At 29.9% G+C, this 24,036-nt stretch overlaps 1 protein-coding gene across 1 annotated transcript in view; it reads left to right on the forward strand.

Annotated features, from left to right (window-relative positions):
- Positions 1–24,036, forward strand: part of LOC107437522 (uncharacterized) — a 78,667-nt gene that overhangs the window by 828 nt on the left and 53,803 nt on the right. The gene's annotated exons all lie outside the window — the stretch shown is intronic.

Genomic DNA, 24,036 nt, shown 5'->3' on the forward strand with positions numbered 1-24,036 from the left:
TTATTCAAAGATTGTTTATGAAGTACAATATTAGAAACTTAAACTCAAAATTTATTTATTTAAGAAAACATGAGACACAATAATATTTTAATTTTTCTTCACTGTAAGATGCTATGAGAACTTTAACTCTTCAAAGTGATAAAATGATAAGTTTAATTTTTAAAATCATGACAAGCTGAAATATTTATGAGAAACTATTAGCTTCTTGAATACTAAAAATTTTACGATACATGTAACATTCTAAATAATTTCAAATCATTTAATTGTAATTCCTACAGTATGCGGAAGATTTTTCGATAAATTTCATATGATATTTAAATACAGAGGACCCGTATTCAGGGAAGGAAATCTCGCTGTACATTGCCCACCATAAATGGGGGAGGATACTTGATAAATTTATTCATCTATATTTTTAATCTATATTTGCTCATTAAATATTATAAACAATATTAACACATATAAATAATATATTAACCTGTATATATATATTACTCTTTTGAAAAAGTTAATATTTTAAAAATCATCCGGGAAGGGGGGCAAATGACCCTGTTAAGTGGGGCAGAGCCCATTTCTTCCCCCCCTTTGCTAATGGCCTCAAATACAGAGCACAGCATCATAGACATATTTAGTTAAATCGTAGAAAAACGAATTGTAGGTTAAATAACCAGAAAATTTAATTTAAAAAGATCGGTTTATTTTTCTTCAACTGAATAAACGAGAAAGTCGTTAATTTAAATTTTAATTCTACGAGTGCTAAGGTTTCACTTATAATTTATTCTATTTTAAATCAATTAATTTTTTTATACCATAGTAACCAGAATATTTAAATAAGCAGTATATTTAATTGAATTTAATTGAAACTGATTTCTAAATTCTGAAAATGAAACACCTGAGTAACATTCAAATTAACGTCGATGGAAGAGAAATAAATTGTAAGCTAACTAAATTAGTTCGGGAGAATTAATTTAGTTGGCTTATTTAGTGAGAGTTTAAGAGGAGTTTGGCCTTTAAACCTCTTCTCAATTTCTATAAACACGAAAGTGTTTTATTCAAATTTTACTTACTTAAGTGTTGTGATATCTCTGACCATGCACATGTATAATTTTGAACTTTATATGGTTAACAAAATTATAAATATATAATTGTAATCGTCTTCCTATGTACCTAAAATTAAAAGTATAACATCATAGATATAGTATTTTAAATGCAATATTACATATATAATGCTATTAAATATTGACTATAAGTTAGCTATTACAAAACGATGCTGAATCTTATAAAAAGATGTTTAAACAGCTATGAAACAGCTGATTCTAAAGAGAACATTTCAAAATTAAATTATTTAACTAGTTTGGATAAATAAAACAGAAAAGGAAAGAATATCTGTAAAATACAATTTAAATGCTTGTTTTTCTATAAATAAAATAATAATCGGTCCTTTTGAAAGTGAAAAAAATGATCTCTCATCTCCTTCATCTCATCTACTTCTCATCTCATCTCCTTCAACTCTTTCAAAAATGAAATAAATGACTTTATGATCCTAATGTTATATTTTTTAAATAATGATGAACTACGTATTACATTAGTAGCGTGATGAACACATCTTAAAAACATTATATAGTAAGAACTTCTTCTGATGAACGTAACACATTTCACAACTAATAAATACGAAACAGTTTGTTGTTATTAAAATTTAGGAATTCGAACTATAGATAGTGTATAGAAACTCAAAGCCAAACAAGACTTTATTACTTAAATTAATTGTGAGCAAATATTTTTTTAATTTTCAAATATAAAAATTTTTAAATTAAAAAAAATTTAATTGTGTGATTAATCAAAACTAAATACAAAATTTGATCAAAATTGTTCGAATAGTTACTGATAATTTAAGCAAAAACTTAAAAGCCACATTTTTAACTTTTTTTTCTCCCAAGAACTTTTTGATTAAGAAATTCGAAACTTGGTTTCTTTTTGATTCGAAATTCGGATTTTGCCTTTTTTTAACACCTGTGGATAAAAATGATACAGAAATTATGTACTTTACAATTAAATATTTTAAAATTGTTTTTAAACTAAATGAAATAATAAGTAACTTAGGACCATAATAATAAGACCATATTTTCCCCATTATGCTTACACTCTCTGTTAAAACAGTTAAAAATACAAATTCGTAAAAAAAAAAAAAAGAATATTTTTTCGAAGAAATAAAGTTTCTGCGTCTAATTTCTTAACACGAAAATCTCATCTGCTCTAATTATATAGTTAAGTTACACCTTGCATAGTTCCAAAACTAATTTTTTTAATTCAGTCTAATTCAGTTTTCGTGTAAGTGGAGCTGGGTAATTGTTTAATCATTAAATTTTGATACATGGTTAAAGCATACTGCATTGCAAAAAAAAAAGATGTTGGAATGATGCAAATACTTAAGGCTCCCAACTGGGGGAAAATAGACAATTTCTACGAAAATTTCGCTTTCTTTTTATAGTCTATATATTATATATATGTTCAAATTTTCCCTTATTTTGCGAAAAATATTTTTAAAATTTGTGAAGTTTACTTCAGATTTATAATTTTAGGACCTCTACTTACAAAAACTAAAATTATAATCATAATTAAGGCTGTTTTCAAAAAACTTGTGTCGACACCAAGGATACCTTAATCACAGTATTAAAAAATTTATTTATTCTGAATTTTGTAGTATTAATCAGGATTACTTTATACATATTTTTATATGGCTTTTTCTTTTTAATCATTTCTTATTAACCAGAAAATCTTTATTATCCAAATATACCAAGTACAGAAATAGGCTATGTTCTCGCATTTCAAAATGTTGTAATATCTTAATTTATTAAGAGATAAGGGTATTGAAACTCTTCAAAATATTTAATAAATATTGATACATTTATTTCCATAAATTTAGCGCACCTAGAAAAAATTGTCAGAATGAAATAAAATTTTGCATAAGTAAACATAACGTAAGTGATAAGTAAGTGATTTAAAAATTAAAGCAAAATACTTATTTATTAGAAGAAAAAAATACAAATGAATGAGGTTTTAGTGTACTTTTGGGCCACCTATAACGCGAATGCAGGATGGGATACAGGTGGACATTGAGGCATACAAGTGTCCCTGATGGCGTCTTTGCGGCACCTCGTTCCACAGTTGGTATAAAAACAAATCTAGGGATCATTCGGTTTCTAATGTTATCTAGCAGGCCGTGGAAGGATGGTAAAGCAGCGGAGAGATTCCTGTGTCATCCTTGTTGTCTGTGTTCGTGACATATTTCAGCCAAATGTGTTGCAGCTCATGGTCTAGCTCCAGAGAACCATCTTTTAATAAGCAATTCTCAGTCTCACACAGCAAGAGTGTCACAGAAATACCTCCGCCACATGGACGATATTCAGCAGGACATAATAAGGGACTTGTATGCTTCAATGTCTGACCGTATTGCATCCTGTATTCGCGCTAGAGGTGGCCCAAGAAGGTACTAAAACCTCCATTCATTTGTATTTTTTCCTACAATAAGTGACCATTTGCTTTGATTTTTTAATCATTTACTTATGTCAATGATGTAATTACGTAGAGGAAAGTTACCTGAATTGTACCTCTCTCCTCAATCGTAATCGTTCGTCAATCGCCTCGAAAATTAATGAGGGCAGAATGCCCAAGGGGATAAATTAGAAAGTTTTTTTCACCCAGAGATCTAGACAGAAGAATCAAGTCGTTGTGTACACGCTTTAAGTTTTTATTTAAGTTTATTGGTTTTACAAATTTTCAATGTCATTTCTGAGTATCCTGCGTAAGGATATAGCAGATCTAATGTTATGTGCAAACTATGAAATGCACCAGATAATTGTTAAACAACTTATTCTGTTATGTTCTACTTGTTCATTAGGTTGCTAACTATTCCTTAAGACTAGGAATAATGCTTTGTTTTAAAAGTGACGTAGTTGCCGATTCCAAGATCCACAACTGCCATATAAGTTTAATATCTTTTAGTATCAGTTAAATTTATTCCAACACTTTGGCGAACAATAAAAAAGTCATACCATTTTCACACGATTATAAATTCATGAAATCAGATAGCACTTTTTCTTACTCATTTAATGACATGCAAGTTTGCCTACCTGTCCTTGTATAGTACAAGTTCTACTTCTTTTGGATGGTTATTTGAAATGAATGATTCTTTTGGATGGTTATTATACATTCAAAAGCTTCCAGATGCTTTAGAGTTGGCAAAGAGTGCTGCATTAATTACGTTACAACTACCAGGACACACGACGCATCTTTATTCCCATTCATTTTTCAACCCATTTACTCCCATTCATTTTTCAACAGCTTAAATAAGCTATAGTTTATTTAAGCAGTTGAAAAGTGGGTACGAAGTTATACAGGCCTGATTATTATATAGCAGCAACAGCTGAATCGAGTGACCGAAGCCTACAATGGGCAGCAATAATTGAAAATTCTGTTCAAGGATTTGAGTGTTTATGTGTGTGGCCCTTTGATCCTCCAATTTTAATGAAACTGGCTTTTCACCAACTGAAATTATAAACATGGAGACGAATCAATCGGATCCAAGTGATAAGCTTCTTGGTGATGCGAGTAATCATATGTTAGGTAGGCATTTAACAGACTAATCTGCTTCAATGCTTTCCTCTGCACCAAAGGTGCAGTAAAAAATCAATTTCTATGACTCCAATAGCAAAAAAGAAAAAAAGTTGCTTTTAAACCACTAAGAGCTGCAGTTTTAACAAGTAGTCTTTCTAAAAATAAATTGGAACTATAGATTTAACTTAAACTCGCCAAGAAAAAGTTAAAGAGATGGAGATGAATGTAAAATTAAAGAAGTTAGAGCAAAAACCCTCAGAATCAGGTTAAAAAAAACAGAAAACAGTAAACTAATATCTATGAAAACAGCTCCTTGAAGAAAAAAATTGAAATAAGTTACATGTATTAAATAAATAATCCCAAGAAACTGAAGTGGTTAGATAGTACTTGATTTAAAAGCTAGTGGTTTGCTTTGTATGTAAGATTCATTCACTTGAAGATATGGTGCAATGTTTAACTTGGGTTTGTAAGAAATGTGCCTACCAAAAGTTTAAAAAAAGTTTTGTATGTTGTACCTAAAATATAACCAAACTAAACACCCATCCAACATTGAACCTAATTATTTGTCTCATGAGAGATTGTTTTAATAATTAATTATGTTTTTAATTCCAAGTAAAAGTCCTAATTGAGTTTTGTAGTAACAGTCTGTTATATTTTATGGCAACATTTTTGACTTATAATACCATTTATTGAACTCGTAACAGTTCAGAAAATGTAGGGCTATATTTTACATTATAATACTAAATACTTGTTTTGGATTACTTATTCTCTACTTATATTTTCAGTCACTTTCTCAAATTTTCTAGGTCGATACGATTTAGGGAGCTGGTAGTAGACATTAAGCATTTGGTTTCCTAAACCATAGCACTTGCAAAACTTGCAAAAAAAAATAATTTTTAGTACTTACTGCAAAAATACTTTCACCAAAAAAATAACATAAGTAGCTGTTTAACTATATTTTACCATTAAAATGTTTCAAACGTAATTGTCAGAGATTTGTGACTGATAAATATTGAAAAGTGGTATGAATTAAGCAACTTTATGTTAAATTTTGTTTAATTTTGTTAACTTTTTCTAGGTGCGTTAAGTTTTATGCCAATGAGTGCATATTTATACAATACAGTCATGATTTTTGTCTTTCTTAATTTCTTAACCAGCGAATCTTTATTATCCAAGTGTTTCAAACTAGACAAAGTTTTGACATTAAAAAGTAGTATACTGAAGGATAAGATCTTCTTTTTAACTTCTTAAAATATTGTTTTATCAAATATTAATTTATTTATATGAAAAATATTCAATTTAAAACTTCCAATAAAAAATTAAAAGAAACCTCTTATCTCCGGAAATTACTTAAGAACTTTTTCGAGCGTGATACTTATTTCTTTTTATCAAATCAATTATTAGTGTCGATGAAATATTGCCCAAAGAAAGTGCCGGAATAAGGACTTTACTGGCTAATAAATTGAAAGTGAATAAGGTCATCATCGAAATTATTGGATTATTTTATATGAATTCCATTTTCTTTTTTTTTTACTTTTCTTTATCTCTCTTCCAAAATGTATAAAGTTATGATTACTTTAAGTAATCCTATATATCTTAGGATAATTGCTCAGAAAATTTGGCCGCAATGATGCATGAACAAGTTTTTTACTCTTCTATAAAAGAAATGTCTTTATTTTCCTTTTTAAAAATGTTTTAAGAGACTTTAATTTATTATTAATTTGTTTTTGTCGTCACTATCAATAATTTTTTTTACTATATCTACTCTCAGTAATAATTCAATTGTTTAAAATCTAATAAAAAATTCAGATGAAAAAAAATATTAAGTTCATTTCTAGTTTTAAAAATGTATTATTTAAGGTAAAAGTTTTAAAAGTAAATTCCACAGGATTGAAATAGTTTGGTTTTTTATTCATTGTATTCTAGAAATTAAAAATATTTAAAATAAATTTTTTGAATGATTATTTTAAATTATTTTCGAGTTTTATTTACGCCAAAATCTTTGGTTTAAAACAAGACCTGATTATTACATGGGTCGAAGGAGCATTTTTCCATGGTTCCGCATATAATGGGCATTTATATGTCACTGCATAAAATTTTAATTTTTGAAGTTTTTTATATTTTAAGTTTTTCACTATTTTAGTGGTTGCTTATTAAGATATTTGATTTATAAGTTTTTGAAGTAAGATTATTTATAATTTATTGAATTTAAACATTACAAAGTTGATCATAACAACTATGAACATTTAATGACATCTTGAACATAACATTGTACATAACGAAGTAAAATGTATTGAATTTGAACATCATGAATAAGACATCAACTTTCATTAGTATGTTTGGATATTTGCGGGGATCAACACTTAACATAAAACAACTTAAAACTGTAGTGGTAGATAAAAATATTTGTTTTTGAAATTTGTTCAAGTTAAACTTGTCATTCTGTAAGTAAATAGTTTTCTTGATTTCTGTTTCTTTGCATTACTCTAACTAGTTACAACTATTGGAAATTTTCTCATAGTGGTTTTTCCTTCTATTCAGCTAATCAGATTTTCTGTTAAAGTGTCAAGGGATAGCTTAGATGTTGTTCTTGAAAGTGAGATAATTGCTTTATTAGTAACAGAAGCAAAAATAACGAAGAGAATAATTTTAGATGTTACTTATTTCAAAATAAATTATCACGCAAATTTATACATATTCGACACAAATGCGAGATGCTTTGCTTATAAATTCAAATTTTGCCTCAATATGTTTTGCGCCACGTTATAGTTTCAAGGAAAACAAAACACAAATAAGAATAAAAATAAAAAAAATAACAAAAATCATAATTTATATTTAAATATTTTGTGATCGTTATGACATTAATGATTTAATTTAAAAAAGTATTTTTTAAACAAATTAAATGAAAATAGTTTAATTTAATTCACATTGCGAACTACCAGAACTACCAGAATACGGAAAAATTTACAGTGTTTTTGACTCTATGGGAAAACAAAAAAACTCGGTAATTTTTAATTTAACTTGGTAATGATTTTGATAAAATTAACAATAAAATATAATTTCATAATATGTGATAGGATTTAGTAAATGCGGTAAAATTTGGTAATTTTTATCGTGATCCTTAGAGCATGGTATAAATAAATTTTTTATGCCATGCTATTTTATACCATTTTATTCAATTAAATTTACTTTTCAGTTTTATATATTTTACTAAAATATGTACTAATAAGAACTATAATTTTAAAAACCAAAATTTTAGGTAAACTGTTACTATATGAACGGAAAAATCACAAAAAGAATTGCTTAAATACCGTACACTTTGGTTTCGATTACCAAAATCATGAATTTATTTTACCAGGAATGTTAATACGATCAGTAATTTTACCAGACTTTTTTTCTCCATGCTGCGCAAAAGTTTTCAATCATACCGTTTCTCAAATTTATTTCCGAAATAGCAATAATATAACCAAAAATTTGAGCATACATTAAATATAAGTTATAAATCACTTGAGTGTAAAGCCGTGAAGTCATTAATTAAATGATTCTCTAACTCACCTCATGTATTATTCCAAACAACATATGAGCGTAGCAATAAATGATTCCTTTCAGAAGTTAGCTGTGTTTCTGAATAATTACAGAACTGATTTATAAGTATTCTGCATATTTTAAGAGAATCCGTTAGCGGAAAATGTCATCCTATTTGCAAAACTTAAATAAGAAACTTTTGTTGATTATTGTATTTAACAATTTACTTTTATTTGCATCTTCTCTAAAATATATTTTTTCTAAATGAAATAATTTTCATTACAAATGTAGTTTCAATAGTATGAAATTACAATTTGCATGAAATAGGATATGCACAGATAATGTTCAGTTATAGGAATGCGCTACCAGCTAAGATGAGTATAATGCTTCCAGGACCTAAGCATTAAAAAGAAAATTTTGTTGCTCAATATTCGATGACTAAAATGCAATCTGGAAAGGACTTTTTTTTTATAAATATCACATGCTATTTTACTATATCTCATATGGTGGATAAAGTAATGCAGAAAAATCCTGGCGGGCGTGGTTTGAAGTCAGTTGAAGGAACGTAGAGAGCGAAGATAGCTATATCAGGCGATTTATTCAATACAACAGTGTGCAAAAAACCTCAACCTGTTACAACTTCTTTAAGATTTTGGCTGCTTATATTGGATTGTTTTGAAAGTACCTTTTTTTTCTGGAAATGAAAGTCGATTTTCTTACAGTGAATAAATATTTTATTAAATCATATATTGTTCATTCTGGTCCAATACTTTTTGCCATCTTTATGGCAGTAGTAGGATTCTACGAGCATAAAATTTTTGTTCCTTTCTGGCAAAAAACTGATCTTTGTGATTTTTGACCTTCTTGATTGAAGTACTGGATTTACAGACTAAAAATTTTTGTAGAGACTGGAACATTGTAGACAACCCTTTTCTTGTCCCTAGTGATGATGCGCTTCAAAAATGGAAAATTTTCTTAACGTTTGAGAAGCAAATCACAGACGTCAGCGTGACGACAAAAATTTCTTCTCGTAAGAACATGAGAAACACACATGTCGCGCCTTGAGATTATAACTTCAGGCTTTTTAAATGATCATAAACGGTCCAATTCGAAAAATCAAGGAACTCCTGTTCACCGGTTTGTATTCATTAAGGCTTTTATTGTGTTTTCATTGGGTTTAACTGGCGTGGTCGTGATACACCTTTCTGACTCTTAATCGAAATTTTTCAAACCAGTTTTAGCTCTTTCGTATTGCCAATACATCTTCTTCATATACATCGGCTAATTTTTTTCTTGCCTGAACGGTATTGTTTCCATTTCGATAATAAAAAATAAAATATGCCGAAAATTCTGCGTTTCTCTACACCGTAGAATCAATCGAACTTTTTCACAAGCAAACGTTGCTATATCATTTGTCAAAATATATAATGATTATGCGGCTGAAGTGAGAAGGTGGCTGTGAAAAAATATTATTAAGTCCTCTGTTGGGTAGAAAAAAGAAATTATTTTTCGAGCAACCCAATACATATATCTTTAAAAAGATACAGAAATATCTTAAAAGATTTACCTAAACACTGTACTATATTCAAAGATAAATTTTCTTTTATTGTTTACTCTTATCTAATTCTCCATCCTATACTAAGCAAGCCAGGAAAAAAACTAGGAACAGCAGGCCAAGCGAGTTATTTTGTCATCGGAGTCTCTTAGATGCAAGTTTTTTCGATTAAGCACCTTTGATGATTTCAAATCTTCCTAAACTTTATTAAATGATACTACAGTTTAACTTGAATAAAAATGTTGTTCAATTTCAACCTCATTACGATTTCAGCAAACTTTCACCGTATTATAATCAGTTACCACATGTTGTAGATACACTGGTCGACAAAATTTAGAGATGGAAGAAATTTTCCCAAATATCTCAAAAAATACTGAATATAAATAAATGAAATTTGGTATGGATATAGCTTATTCCATGATAAAAAAGTATGCAAAACAAAAATGAAAGTGCCATTCACTGCAAGACCTATTGCCAATAAATCCAATGTAGTCTGAACTTAAGGATAAAAGATGACAATAAAAGTGAGGCTTGTACAGTGTGTGTTGCCTCTGGTGTATGGTCACCCCTGACAGACAGACAGCATGCACAACGAGTATGCATGCTGTTAATAAGGGAGTTAAGGAGGGCTTGTGGAAGATCCTCCCATTCTTCCACCAGAGCAATTTTTAACTACAGAATGGTTCTGGGGGGAGGTTTGCTCATCGCAATAGGATTTGGATCGCCTATCCATTCGTTGAATATCCTCGCTTTCCAGATACTCATCAACCACGAGAACCTATGTGATCGCGCATTGTCGTCCATAAAAATGAACTCAGGGCCAACAGCGCCCTTGAAAAGACGCACATAGGGCTCTAGGACCTCCTACCTGTGCATCTGGGCATTCACGGAACCATTGTCAAACACATGGAGCGGTGTGCGGGTATCTTGCATGATCCCTGCCCAAACCATGAGTCCTCCACGAGCATAATGGTCCCTTTCGATAATGTTGCTGAGATGGTATCAGGTTCCCTCCATCTCAATAACCGTCCAGAAATAGCGTCATAGAAATGTGCGAAAATGCTTTCCATTTCTTAATTTTGTCCACTTAATTTATTATTGTTCGAAATTGAAACATTTTTTAGAAGTGAAATATTAGGCGGTATATTCCATTATAAAAGTCTTTATAATTCAGTATGACTTTTTTATGGAGAAAATACTATAGCACATGACACGTATTTCCTCACTCCTATCAATTTTCTATTCGTCTAAATGTAAAGCTTCCTAATACGACATTAAGCATGTATTCAATTTTGAAATTCATTGTATACAATATAATTGATTTTGATTCAACAATTGTTAAGAAGATTAATATGTCACGCGAAGCATATTCCATTAATCTTATCAATATTTCGTTCATGTTTCCTTTCCAAGATCACATTTCGCGTTTTTAATTTGCGCTATCCGAAAAAAAAGCGCTAATAAGAATGTATTTAGTTTTATAAGGCTTTTTACATCGGTTGAACTAATTTTATCTCTCAATTATGAGAAAAATAATATATCATATGACATATATTTCATCACTCTAATCAAGTTTCCATTAGTACGCCTATTCCATAGTCATTATTAGTGTTTTTCATGAAGACGGAAATAAGCATAACCTTCCATTTAAAGAATTATTAAATATCAGTTGATTATCATGACAAAATAATCAGGTAAAATATCATCGATGATTTAAAATTTAGTTTCTCTGAGAGAAGAGGTTTCTTAAGTACTTAGTACGTCTTCGTACGTAAATTTTTGATTTCCGTTTCCTAGATGTTTTTTCTTTATTTCTTTTTTGTTGTTACAAACATTTAACGGTAGATAATACAAATACCTTGAAAATCGCTCGATATTGCATCAATTACACATCAGTATGGTAAATTTTTTTTCAGAAATAACAATTCTTGCAGCTGTTTTCATTTTAATATATTATTTTTCTACTAACTGACCATTTACTCTTGGGAAGTTAGCCAGAAAAATAGGCACTTTTGTATCGCTTACATTGTTACGGATCACCGCATTTTATCATTCACTTGGGATACTTTGTTCCAGAGTTATTCATTGTTGTGTGTATTTACTAAAGTTGTTCATATCATAAAATATTTTAGTCGCCTCTCCAAAAGGATGTGATTTATCCATTATGTTTTTCTTTTGTCACACTTATCTTTACTTGGATTATACTTTTACACATTTTTGGGTACTTCATTTTCTATAGAGCTATTTTCATATTTTATTAAACTCCTGTGGGCAACTTGGTTATGCGTAGAAAATATTTCTGTAAATATTTTTTCTTTCCGAAGTGCATTCTTCCATTAATAAGTTTGAAGATAAAATTTCAATGAAGTGTTGTATAAACAAAACTAAATCGCTTTACTATTTTAGTTTATTTTTGACGGAGGAGAAGAAGTATTGTATTTTAATTGTCATTTTTAAAATCTGTGATCATGAATTAATCATACTTATCCTTTTATCTGTTAATTACTACTTAAAAAGATTTTAAGCAGCTCAAAAGTCTACGTTGGCAACACTGCGCCAAATGTTAATGGGATTAAGTACTCTTAGATGATTTTATTTTATTAGCGGTGTTGAATAACTGACCTAATTCTGAGTTTACGACTATCAATGTTCAACTCCGTAGCCTTGTTATTTCAAACCCAACTTAGAAGACGGGAGAACTTCTGGATCTAGGATTACGATAAACTAGCTTGCGTGTAGGACCTTTTGATAGAACTAACCCGCATTTGCGTTACATGGAGAGGAAAACCACGAAACTCTACCATGATTAGCTCGACCTCAAGGAAATTCTAACCCATGATACGTATACCACTGAGGATATTTTATGTTTGCACTGTAATTAGTGTGAGCCGAAAGCAGAATTCATATCGACCAGCCAACGCTGGGATTCAAACCTAGGACCCCTCATTGAGTGATCCCGAGTTTCTGCAGTGCTTCTAAGATGATTAAAGATTGTTATATACTAAAACTGTTGCAAATAAGAGGAAAAATGCAAAAAAAAAAAATATCCTAAGGATTACTCAAAAAAGCAGGCTTTCTGTAGAGCAAAAATTTTCATAACTTTCAGTATCAATTATATGTCATGTTCGAAAATATTACAGTATTATAAATATGTATGTAATTAACATGATTTATTTACCGCATTGTCAAAATACCATTGTCGCGTATAAATAAAATTATTTAATGCATCTATGGCATTTGATAATATATTCTGTAATATTTAGGCACGTGAGAGTTAATGTTTTTTTGTCGGTAGAATTTAATGGTATGAAAAACATTTAACGGTGTGTATTTTTCTTTAAACTCTATCAATGTAATAAAACTCTCTGTGGGGAGAGTAATTATCGACAATGTCAACCTTCATCTATGAAAAGTTACCCCAACATAGAGTCGATTTAAAATGTCTTATATACTAGTGAATAGTAGTTGTAATTTTGTAGTGGTAGATATGCTACAGTACTCCCCCACAAGAATTATAGCTGTGATAGAATTCGATACATGGATACCACTAGTTGCTATATTTGCGACAGATCGGGAGAGCTGGATCAAGGTCACCTGGTTTTGAACATTAGTCACGAGAGCTGTATTAGGATCATGGTCGTAGTCGCTCCTGTGTTGCCTTTAGCAGTCGGGTGTATGCAGGTTGACGTTGTGTGTGATCGAAACTAGACTGAGTAACAACAGTGCAAGGAGGTGGATAATGTCGCAGTCACAAGTAGCAAGTCAACTGTTCAATGCGGACCATCCATCGAAGTAGGCGCTTCCCGATTGAAGTGGGCGTTACTGTCTAGATAGGCGTGTTCATATCGAAGTGGGCGTTACTGCCAACGTAGACGTGTTCACATCACGTCCGAAGGTCACCAATGTGGGGAGTGGAGTTACCGACAATGCCAACCGTCATCTATGAAAAGGTACCTCAACATAGAGTAGAGTTAACATGTCTTATATACTAGTGAATTGTAGTTGTAATTTTGTAGTGGTAGATACGCTACACTCTCCTAAGGTGTATCAAGCATATTCTCAAATACAAAACCATAAATCGCAGAAATTTTATAATAAATGTACCTAGTAAAAATAATCAAGATGATTTTGAATGTAATCAATCTATAAATTTAAGAAATTATTCATTATTTGAATTTTATATTATAGTTTAACACATTAATAATTAAACTAGAGATAGCTAAGCAATTTCATTTTCCTAAATTCTATGGACTCTTATGCCAATTAATTAAATTTCCAAACAGGCTATATACTTTAGCTGAGAGGATTGAACTTATTAGCCTGGATCATAAGGGGTTCAACTCCCAAACACATTTCCTACATTCCTTATATACATATGAGAAGTTCATACTCTCTTTAATTGGTGAACCAGGACAACAAAATCTCACAATTCTTTCATTTCTAGAAGGCAGTGCCACAGTCTTGCTCATCTCCACCAAATTTATTGCTATCACAAACTCAAGCACATTATTGCACTCTAAAATAGGGTTTTTCAGAATTGAGCAAAATAGTGTCAAAATTGCTCCAAAACAAATCATAGAAGAATTTAAACCCCATTTATTCGAGATACTCATTTTCGAGCAAAATGCATATTCTGAAAAGTTATGCGTATTTAGAAAAGTGATCGAGAGATGTCCGTTGGCTGGCGGCGAAATTCGAACCCAAGTACTGTGGAATGTAGTAGAATTTTCTAATCCCCATAGTTGTACGGCCCCGTCGAGGTAGAAATAGGAAGCTTTATATAGTGGCCACAGCAATGTAAAATCATGACATATCAACTTCCATTTTCAATGGTACAACAGGTTGCAATTTGGAAAATGGCCCCTATAGCTCAGTCAGGAGAACGGCAAATTTTAATTTCACTTTTTACATAGGTTGCCATATCTTACAAACTTTCATACGAATGGAATATATGAAGCTTCCCAGGACAACTATGTTGTTGTTGTAGTAGTTCATTTACGTCGCACTAGAGCTGCCAATGGGCTATTGGCGACGGTCTGGGAAACATCCCTAAGGATGATCCAAAGACATGCCATCGCAATTTTGATCCTCAGCAGAGGGGATGGCACTTCCGCTTCGGTAACCCGACGATCTGCACGCGAAGTCGAGCACTTCACGGTAGAACAGTTTAATGGGGGCCTATACCGCACACCCTCGGTCCCTACGCAGACTGATCCAAGTAGTCACCCACCCGCACACTGACCACAGTCAGTGATGCTTGACTTCGGTGGTCAGCTGGAAGCCGTGTCTTAACGATCAGTCCACTGCGGGACAGGCAACTATGGAAGCATCCCATTAAGAACCTAAAGATCCATGGTTTGTATCCAGCCAACGAACATCTCTCTCTCTCTCTCTTGAGACTGAATTTTCCTCAAAAATCAGATGAATATATGGGTATTTAAAATTCGAATATATTTGCTTTGGATTTGTTTTGACCGCTTGACTTTGATAAATCCTTTTCTACAGCGTGTGCTAGATGGCGCCACTTAATCAACTAAGCCTAATTTTACGGAAGAAACTTAGCCATAACCCGAAATTGCTCATTTAATACAGAAACATTTCTGGCTTTTATCGGGAAGATTTATTAATACTTTATTTATTAAGTTTTTGGTTTATTTTTCAGAAAGTTTATGGACAGGAAGTAGGAAGGTTTCTGAATTAAGAAGTTTCCTGTTTTTGGCCAGTAATGTTGCTGATATAAATTAGGCATATTAGTTGAAATTTTCTTCCTGGAACATCGATGAATTATTTTTACAGTGAAATATAACAAGGATTATTGTAAATTATAACTAAGATGTAAAAAAAAAGCATTCCAACAATAGCCGGATTTTGGCAACGTGATTATAAAAGTTAAGGTGTCACAGGTTCAAGACCTGCTCAAAATGTTGACAGCATTGTCTATTGGTCATATTCTACTTATTCAGACAATCTGAACTGCCATTGACCCATTGATATCCATTGATCTAAGAATGTGTATTCTTCAAACCGCCATCGGGTATAGAACTTCGGTCCTGTATAGTGTATCAACGTCTTAACCACTATTCCATCATGTCTCCAACTTTGATATATGATACTTTAAAATATTTCAGAAAGTAAATATCTAAATTAAAAGAGGTCTTAGAAATTTGATAGAAATGTGAAAGAGAAGGCTTAAAAATTTAAGTTTTTTAAATATGTCAAGATTAAATGAAGCAGACTAAAAAATGTTTAAAAAAGGCCCAACCTTATACAAAATAAAGAGCTTCTAACAAACTATTTCCTAAAAAAATATCAAACATCGTTTCCTCAACAGAAAGATTTGAAACTGATAATCGATTTCTAGTAGCATTTGACCCTTCATTCACATATTACAGCAACTACAAAATATTGTCATGTTTTTTTTTTTTTTTTTTGGAAAACCCGACACCGATTTTTGTTTTCGATTTCCGAAGAAAGCAAAGTAAAAAAAGAGATAAGTAAAAGTATATTTTAACGTTATATAAAAGTAATAATACGGAATTTGAAGATAAAAGCGAAGATATTTTTAAACATACATTTTTGGAAAGTATGATTGAGAATCAGAGAGAATATATATATATATATATATATTTANTATATGGTTCTTGGGGGGTATCTGTTCTTTCTTCGATATTTCAGGTGGTCAATATTAAAGTTATGTACTGTAAAAATTGAAAACTTAAGACTTCGTTCATTTTGTAAGCGAAAATTTCGCCAAAGTGTGGAGATCATTATCTTAACTTCTTTTAGAATACAAATAAAGTCAAATGCGTTATGCTTAATACTCCATATCTACACTGTTGGAATTTTCATTCTGAAATAACTGTAAATAAATAACAAGCAGCAGTCTGTCCATACGATTTTTCATAAAGTTTATAGTTAGGAACATTTCTTTACCGTTACGGTTTTGAAACTATTTAAAGAGCTGGTACAGTTAAAAACCATGAATATAAAACTATACGGTTTTGAAACCATTTATAACTAGCATAGTTTCTATATCATAGACGTAAGGTTTAAACGGACATTGGAGCTGTGTGGGAACCGAGCTATTTATACGTGAATAATAAATTCGTATTCTAATAGTCTAAGGGCATCAATTGAAGATTACAGGATACTAGAAACTTGTTTATTGCTTATTGGTACAACATACATTTGCAGGCTTGTGTGCTCAATTAAGGCTTATAAACCTTTGTCAAGTAGAAGAACAGATAGCACAATACAGAGAAGGACATCACAAAGAATACATCCAGGGTTACGGCGGGATTCGAACCCACCACCTCCACGCTTAACAGAGCGTTTGGCGGGCAATACCGCTCTGCCAGGGAGGCTCCATACTAGAAACCTTTCATGCTTTGAAGGAAAGGAAGAAATATTGTGGTATCATAGCTGGGATTCTAACCTTGCTGGGATTCCTTGTCCTGACAGTCATGAGATCGACCGATCAATATGCTACAATATGCACAATATATTTCAGCTACAATATGCACCTAGCTGCAAGGGGAAAAATGGTTTCATGAGGTGAGTCTAGTTGGCCCAGATAGAATTGTGGTTGTTTAACCGTTTTAGATAAAAACAAGCAATAAAATGTTTTCTCGTATTTAACATTTGAATATCATCTTTTTTATAGTTATTTGATTGTTTTGGTTAAATATGGTAAAATAAAAACTAAATAAATTGATATTTAACCATTTTTACCGAGAATATTCTAACAGTGTATTACACAATTGATTATAAAATACAATATAAAATAAAATAATTATGATTGAATGAAACTTTATCATGACTCTAACCAAGGAACCATTTTTGACGAGCAAGAGTGCTAATCTTTGTAATATTCCGTTCTACTGTGTAAAAGATTCTTAAACAAAAATAAAAACTACTTGTTTAAGGACAAAATTCATTGAGAGAACACACAAAGTGAAAAGCAATTTCGTCAACTATTTGAGAGTTCTATGATTATTCATCAAAAGCCGCATGATTTCGTAACGAAATGATCGTCAAAAATAAGGAAACACATCTTGAGTATAGATGGGGAAAAAATCAAAATAAGTTCAGAATTTTCAATATGCTCTTCTTATGTAAAATTGAAAGTCTTCTATTCAGGAATAGTCGTAGTTGAGAATTCTTATGTTTTTATTTTATTTATTAGAATGTTTTATTGATTATTTGAATGTTTAACTGTTAAATTGCATATTTATTTTATTAAAATGTTCAGATTAAAGAATCACTATTATTTAGCTTCACAAAAAACAAGCATTTAATTTCTTCATTACATTTTTACTATTATTAAAATATTTTCTGATATGAAACGCCAGATATTTTTGTCAGCATATAAAAAGTATTTCTTGTTTAAAATCATACTTAAACCAATTATCTATTTAGAAAAGAGTACTTTATGCAAAAGTTAAAACTCTTATAAACTTTGTAAATTATAAACAAAAAGAAAAGCTTACTTTCTAAGTAAAGATCAAGGCATTTTCAGACATTTAATGCCAAAATGCATTTTGTGATAACATAAAAAATATTATTTGTTCAAGATATTATTTAAAATAAACGTCTATTCAGAAAGGAATACTTTATGAAATATTTTAAACTCTTGTAAGTATTATAAATTTTAAACATTAAAAAAAACTTACATGTTTATTTTTTAAATATGGATGAAGATAATTGTTAAAATAATTTTTGACATATAATGTCAAAAAACATTTTTGGTGCATTTAGAAAATAATATTTGTTTAATACGAGTGTTTAAAGCAATTGTTTACTTTAGAGAATATTTAATTCAAAATTTAATATTCTCTCAAATATTATAAGTTGCAAACATAACAAAATAGACTTACTACTCAAATTCGACAGTAAGGATTTATAAAATTTTCTCTGATATTTAATGCGAAAAAAACATTTCTTGGTAGCATATAAAAGTATTAATTGTTTAGTATCTTGTTTAAAACAATTGTCTACTAAAAAGAAAAGAGTATTTTGCTTCATTCAGAAATTAAGTCGTGTAAACAATGTAAGTTGTCGATACAAAAATACTTGTTTATTTTCATAGTATCGATTAAAACGATTAACTAAGTATTAAACTTGTACCAAAGGCATTAAGCCTCAATGATCACAGAAAAGACTAACTCGTAAAAGGCATTAAAATACCCTCTGCTTTCAACCAACTAATTAATAAGTTACTTGGCTTTAGTTTGACGGGATGGTTGAAATGTCTATATATGCGTTTATGATGCTATTAATAATCTTCTGAAGGCTCTAATAGCTCCCATGTTATAGCTGATTGAGATTTGGAAATCATCATAGCATCGGTGCTAAGTAACACACGTTTTAGCATTGTATAATTGTGTTACATTACCAGTTACATTTTCCTACAATATAACATTAAAAAAATATTAGTTTAAAATATTTAGTTTTGCATCGGTGCTAAATAAAACACGTTTTAACATTGTATAATTGTGTTACATTACCAGATACATTTTCCTGCAATATAGCATTTCAAAACATATTAGTTTTAAATATTTAGTTTTGCATCGGTGCTGAATAAAACACGTTTTATCAATATATAATTGTGTCACATTACCAGATACATTTTTCTACAATGTAACATTTAAAATAATATTAGTTTAAATATTTAGTTTTAAATATTTTAAAGTTCTACTTAAATGCTTATACGTAAAGAAAGATCAAATAAATGAAAGAAACAGTGCCCCTTCTGTACGTGATTTATTTATTTATTTAGTTTTTGTTCGAACCCAGTTTAGTTAGATTTTTTAAAAACATTTTTCAAGTTATTCTGAATACATTTTTATTTTAATTTTTCCTTTACTTTATACATTCTTTCTGATTATAAAAACTTATTTAAATTACGAGTAAAGAAAGACATACTTTATTTTGGAGCTTTGATTTATTTGATGCAGCTTAAAGATTTTGAAAATTGGATAGGATTGTTCTTTCGAACTAATTTGCTTGAAATTATGTTGAAAATATCATATTATAATAATATTATGGAAGAAATTCTGAATGAATTTAAATTTATATGTAGTTAAATTGTCCGAAAAGTTTTGAATCATTATAATATTGCATATTAACATTGTACTCGATTCATTTCATTATTTTGATAATAAAAATAACAGAGTTGAAACTGTAAAAACAAATATTTTATGGAAATATTTGGTATTAAACTAATCAGTATATTTATACGAAGCAAAAAAAATAATGACAGAATAACTTGTTATCTAATGATCGGATATGCAATCTTAAATGGATCGAGAAGTTAGCTTGGAGTACTTTAATAAATTAGTGAAAATAATGTTTCTTAATATAAAGTTTGAGAAAAAAAACCTTGTTCTGAATAAAAATATATCTTTTACCCACGAATTATATTATTAGTTTCTTTTTTTAAAAAAGAAGTGAGTTTTTTAAAAAAGAAGTGAGTTTTTTAAAAAAGAAGTGAGTTAGTTTCTTTTTTCAAAAAAGAAGTTAGTGAAATACACAAAAAATAAATTTAATAACTTGATATCTTTTAATTGACTGTATTTTTTCCTGGATAAACAATCGGGTCCATATTTTCCGAATTGCGACAATTCCCTATATTTCAAGGCTCGAAAATGCACAATAAGCCAAATATGAATTAAAATTATCTTCATTCAAAGAAATTATAATTTTTTTGCCTTATTTCATAACTTAAAATAAACGAATGCACAAATTAATTAGCATATGTGGTGCTGGACCCTGGAACTATTGAAACTACATCCTAGTACGTGGAAACCCTATCGTTAGATCAAAAGTCATTCAATTGTTCCACTTTTTTTTAATTTGCACACTGTACACCGTGAAAAGTTGGTAATCGCTGGTTCAATATTCACAGTTCAAAATTCACAAAAAATTGTTAAATAACAACTAATTTAATTGTTATTTTATCACATTCAAATAGAACAGTCAAAGAATCATAAATAAGATAGTATTGAAACTTTTAACTTTGAGATAAATCATTTATTAACTGCTTTCACCTAATGCAGTTAAATAACCAGAATTTTATAGCACCAACTAAACCCACTTAATGAAACAAACTAGTTCCTTGCAGCTTAGTACTAATTATAGCCAAGAGGGCTAATCTGCTGGCCTTATGGCCAACAGAACAGTGGTTCGAGTCCCAACATTGACATCACAATATTTCCCCCATTCTTCCCTTCAACACATAAAGAATTTCCAGTCTCCTGCACTCTCCAATGCCCATAACTTGGAGCCGCGATTGCTCAAGGGATACAGCGTTCGCCTTCCAATGAGGTGAACCGGGTACGAATCCCCAGCGATGTCTGGTCGATACGAATTACGCATCCGGCTTGCACAGAACACATTGCTGACGTGAAATATCCTCAGTGGTAGACAGATCATGGGTACGAGTCCTCTTGCTGTCAGGCTAACCGTGGGAGATTCTCGTAGTCTTCCTCTCCTTGTAACGCAAATGTTGGTTAGTTCCATCAAAAAGTCCTCCACGAAGGCAAATTTCTCCCAATACTCGGTTTAGGAGTTCCTTTGTCTTCTAGATTGGGTTCAAAATTACAAGGCTACGTAGTTGAACATTAGCAGTCGTAAACCCAAAAATTGAGGTCGGCTGTTTTACACCGGTTATAAAATGCCCATTACTTAACGAAAAGCCATTGTTCAATGTCAAATTAAATTTCTATTTCACGGTTTTGAAACTATGCTTGTTGTAAATGGTTAAAAAAAAGGAATAGTTTTGTATTTACGGCTTTATAACCATATCAGTTGTAAACGGTCTCAAAACCGTAAAAGAAAGATCTTTACCGCAAACTCTGTGGGCAATTGGATGGACCGACGGCTGGCTGATATTTTACAAAAATTTTAGAATGAAAATTCTAACAGTGTTATAAATAAAGTTTTGCGTTGTAAGTGTATGTGAATTATCGATAGCTCTATTAAATCTATTATTTTATTCAAAGTCAGTATAATTCGTTATAAAATTTAATAAATGTTATTCAAATAATTTTTATTTAAATTTATTTTATTTTTCTTAAGCAGAGATCCTTTTTTTTTTTAACAAGCATGACTTTCAAATAAATAAACAACTAAATTTTAGCAAAAATAGTTTCCTTTATCAAGGCATACTCGACACTTTTTCGAAAATTAGAATTTATATATTTTTTTATGCTTTCGCAGCATTTTTGGCTTTTCCCTTTGCTTTCTCTTTCGTTGTTCGAAAAGGCACAGGTATTTCGGAAATCGAATTTTTTGGTTATAATGATTGTGGAACTCCTCTTCCTGTTATTTCGAATGTTCGTTTAATTTAAAAATGATTACCTTCGTAATTATATTCCCCAGTGTAAAACTTTTACAAAGCTATTTATTTTCATTTTGCGAAGTTTTCAGATTCTACCAATTTGCAATTTGTTTCATTTCGCTCCAATCTAAAATATAAGTTGTTTCTGTAAAATGCCTATTTTGGCATTTAAAGGGATTTGCAGTTTCACAATGAACAATAAATCATCATTTAATATTATTTTTACGAACTTTTTTATTGCGTAGAACGGGATAAAATATTTCTATGTCTTTTATTTACATAATTATTTACATCAGAGTTAATATTTTTACTAGCTTTACAAAAAGAAGTAAATAATTAATTATGTTAATTTTTAAGAATACATTGACAGTTCTATTTTTACATTGATAAATGACTTTTTTTCCATCTAACTCTCATGAACTTTTCAATTTTATAAGAAAATAAATGATTTTTATTAACTTATAGATTCAGGTGGTGTAAAGTGGTCATTCGTAGAATTAAAGTAAATAATTAGTATCAAAATGAAGTGTAAAGGNCAATAGAATGAAAGAATATTATATTATTTCAATAGTATAAGAAATTGCGTTGTTTCTTAAGTTTTACATTGACAGTTCTATTTTTACATTGATAAATGACTTTTTTTCCATCTAACTCTCATGAACTTTTCAATTTTATAAGAAAATAAATGATTTTTATTAACTTATAGATTCAGGTGGTGTAAAGTGGTCATTCGTAGAATTAAAGTAAATAATTAGTATCAAAATGAAGTGTAAAGGACTATTTTTTCTAATCTTTAAACATACTTCAATAGAATAGAAAATTTGAACATTGCGTTCCAATATTTTATAAAACTGCGCTATTTTTAAAGTTTAACGATATCAAAAGTTTTATTTAAGTTCAATAGTTTCGCATTGATTTAAAATGGTTTTTAATCTATCTCCATGAAGTGTTCAGTTTTATGAAAAATAATTAATTAATAAAATTCTATTAATTCACATCGTCAGATGGTGTAAAGCGGTCATTCGTAAAATTGAAGTAAATAGCAATTAACGAAATAAAATTTTTTTAAAATAAATAATTCATCAAACTATTCTACAAACAAGCTGTTTCCAAGATATTTAAGGGGATCTATAATTTGAAATATGTACAATTACATTCTATATATTTAACACCTTCCGTACTTTAATTCTAGCAAAAAGAGAAAAAGAGTGATTTTAGGAATAAATTTTAGCATCTGCTGTAACAATGTAATTTGTTTTACAGATATTAGTGATCAAAACAATTGAATGAAACTTTTTGGGTTATGTGAGCAATTATTTTTTTAATATTTAACACGTTTTTGTAGTTTCATTCTAATAAAGAAAAAAGAAAGCTTTTTTTAAGCAAATTATCGCATTTGATCTGACAAACCATGCAAGCAGTTAAAGAGATCTTTGCGATTTTCTGAGTAATGTGGGCAGTTGTTTTCGAAATAATCTAGACTTTATTCTTTAAAAGGATTTTTCCAAGCGAACAATTATTATTTTTGGTTCAATTGGTTTCATTTCATTTATTTTTGTTAACAAACTTGTTTAAAAACCTGAACTAATGTAGTTCTTAATAATTAACGCTAAAAGTTTATCTCATACAAAATTTAAAAGAAATGTTTGTTAAAAATAGTTGGAAATATTTTAATGTACATTGTTCTATAAATTGATAATCTAAATGCAACTAGTTTTGAATTTAAAAATCGATTTACGATCTATTCAAATTCAATCTAATTTTGTTGCTGTGGTAAAAATATAATTTATATATAGCGTATCTTTTTAGACAGAAAACATAGCCAAAAATATTTTTTTGACGTAACTTTCATAATCAAGAAAAACTTAATTTCGTATGAAGACAAACCAATTGACTGTAATTTAGTGCTTATCTGCTTCCTTCTGGATTTATGTATGGGTTTTTTATTGATCTACTATATTTTGCTAGCAATATTCTGATTATATGCGATCGTTTTGTTTGCTCA

The sequence above is a fragment of the Parasteatoda tepidariorum genome, chromosome X1 (assembly GCF_043381705.1).
Source record: "Parasteatoda tepidariorum isolate YZ-2023 chromosome X1, CAS_Ptep_4.0, whole genome shotgun sequence".
Lineage (NCBI taxonomy): Eukaryota > Metazoa > Arthropoda > Arachnida > Araneae > Theridiidae > Parasteatoda > Parasteatoda tepidariorum.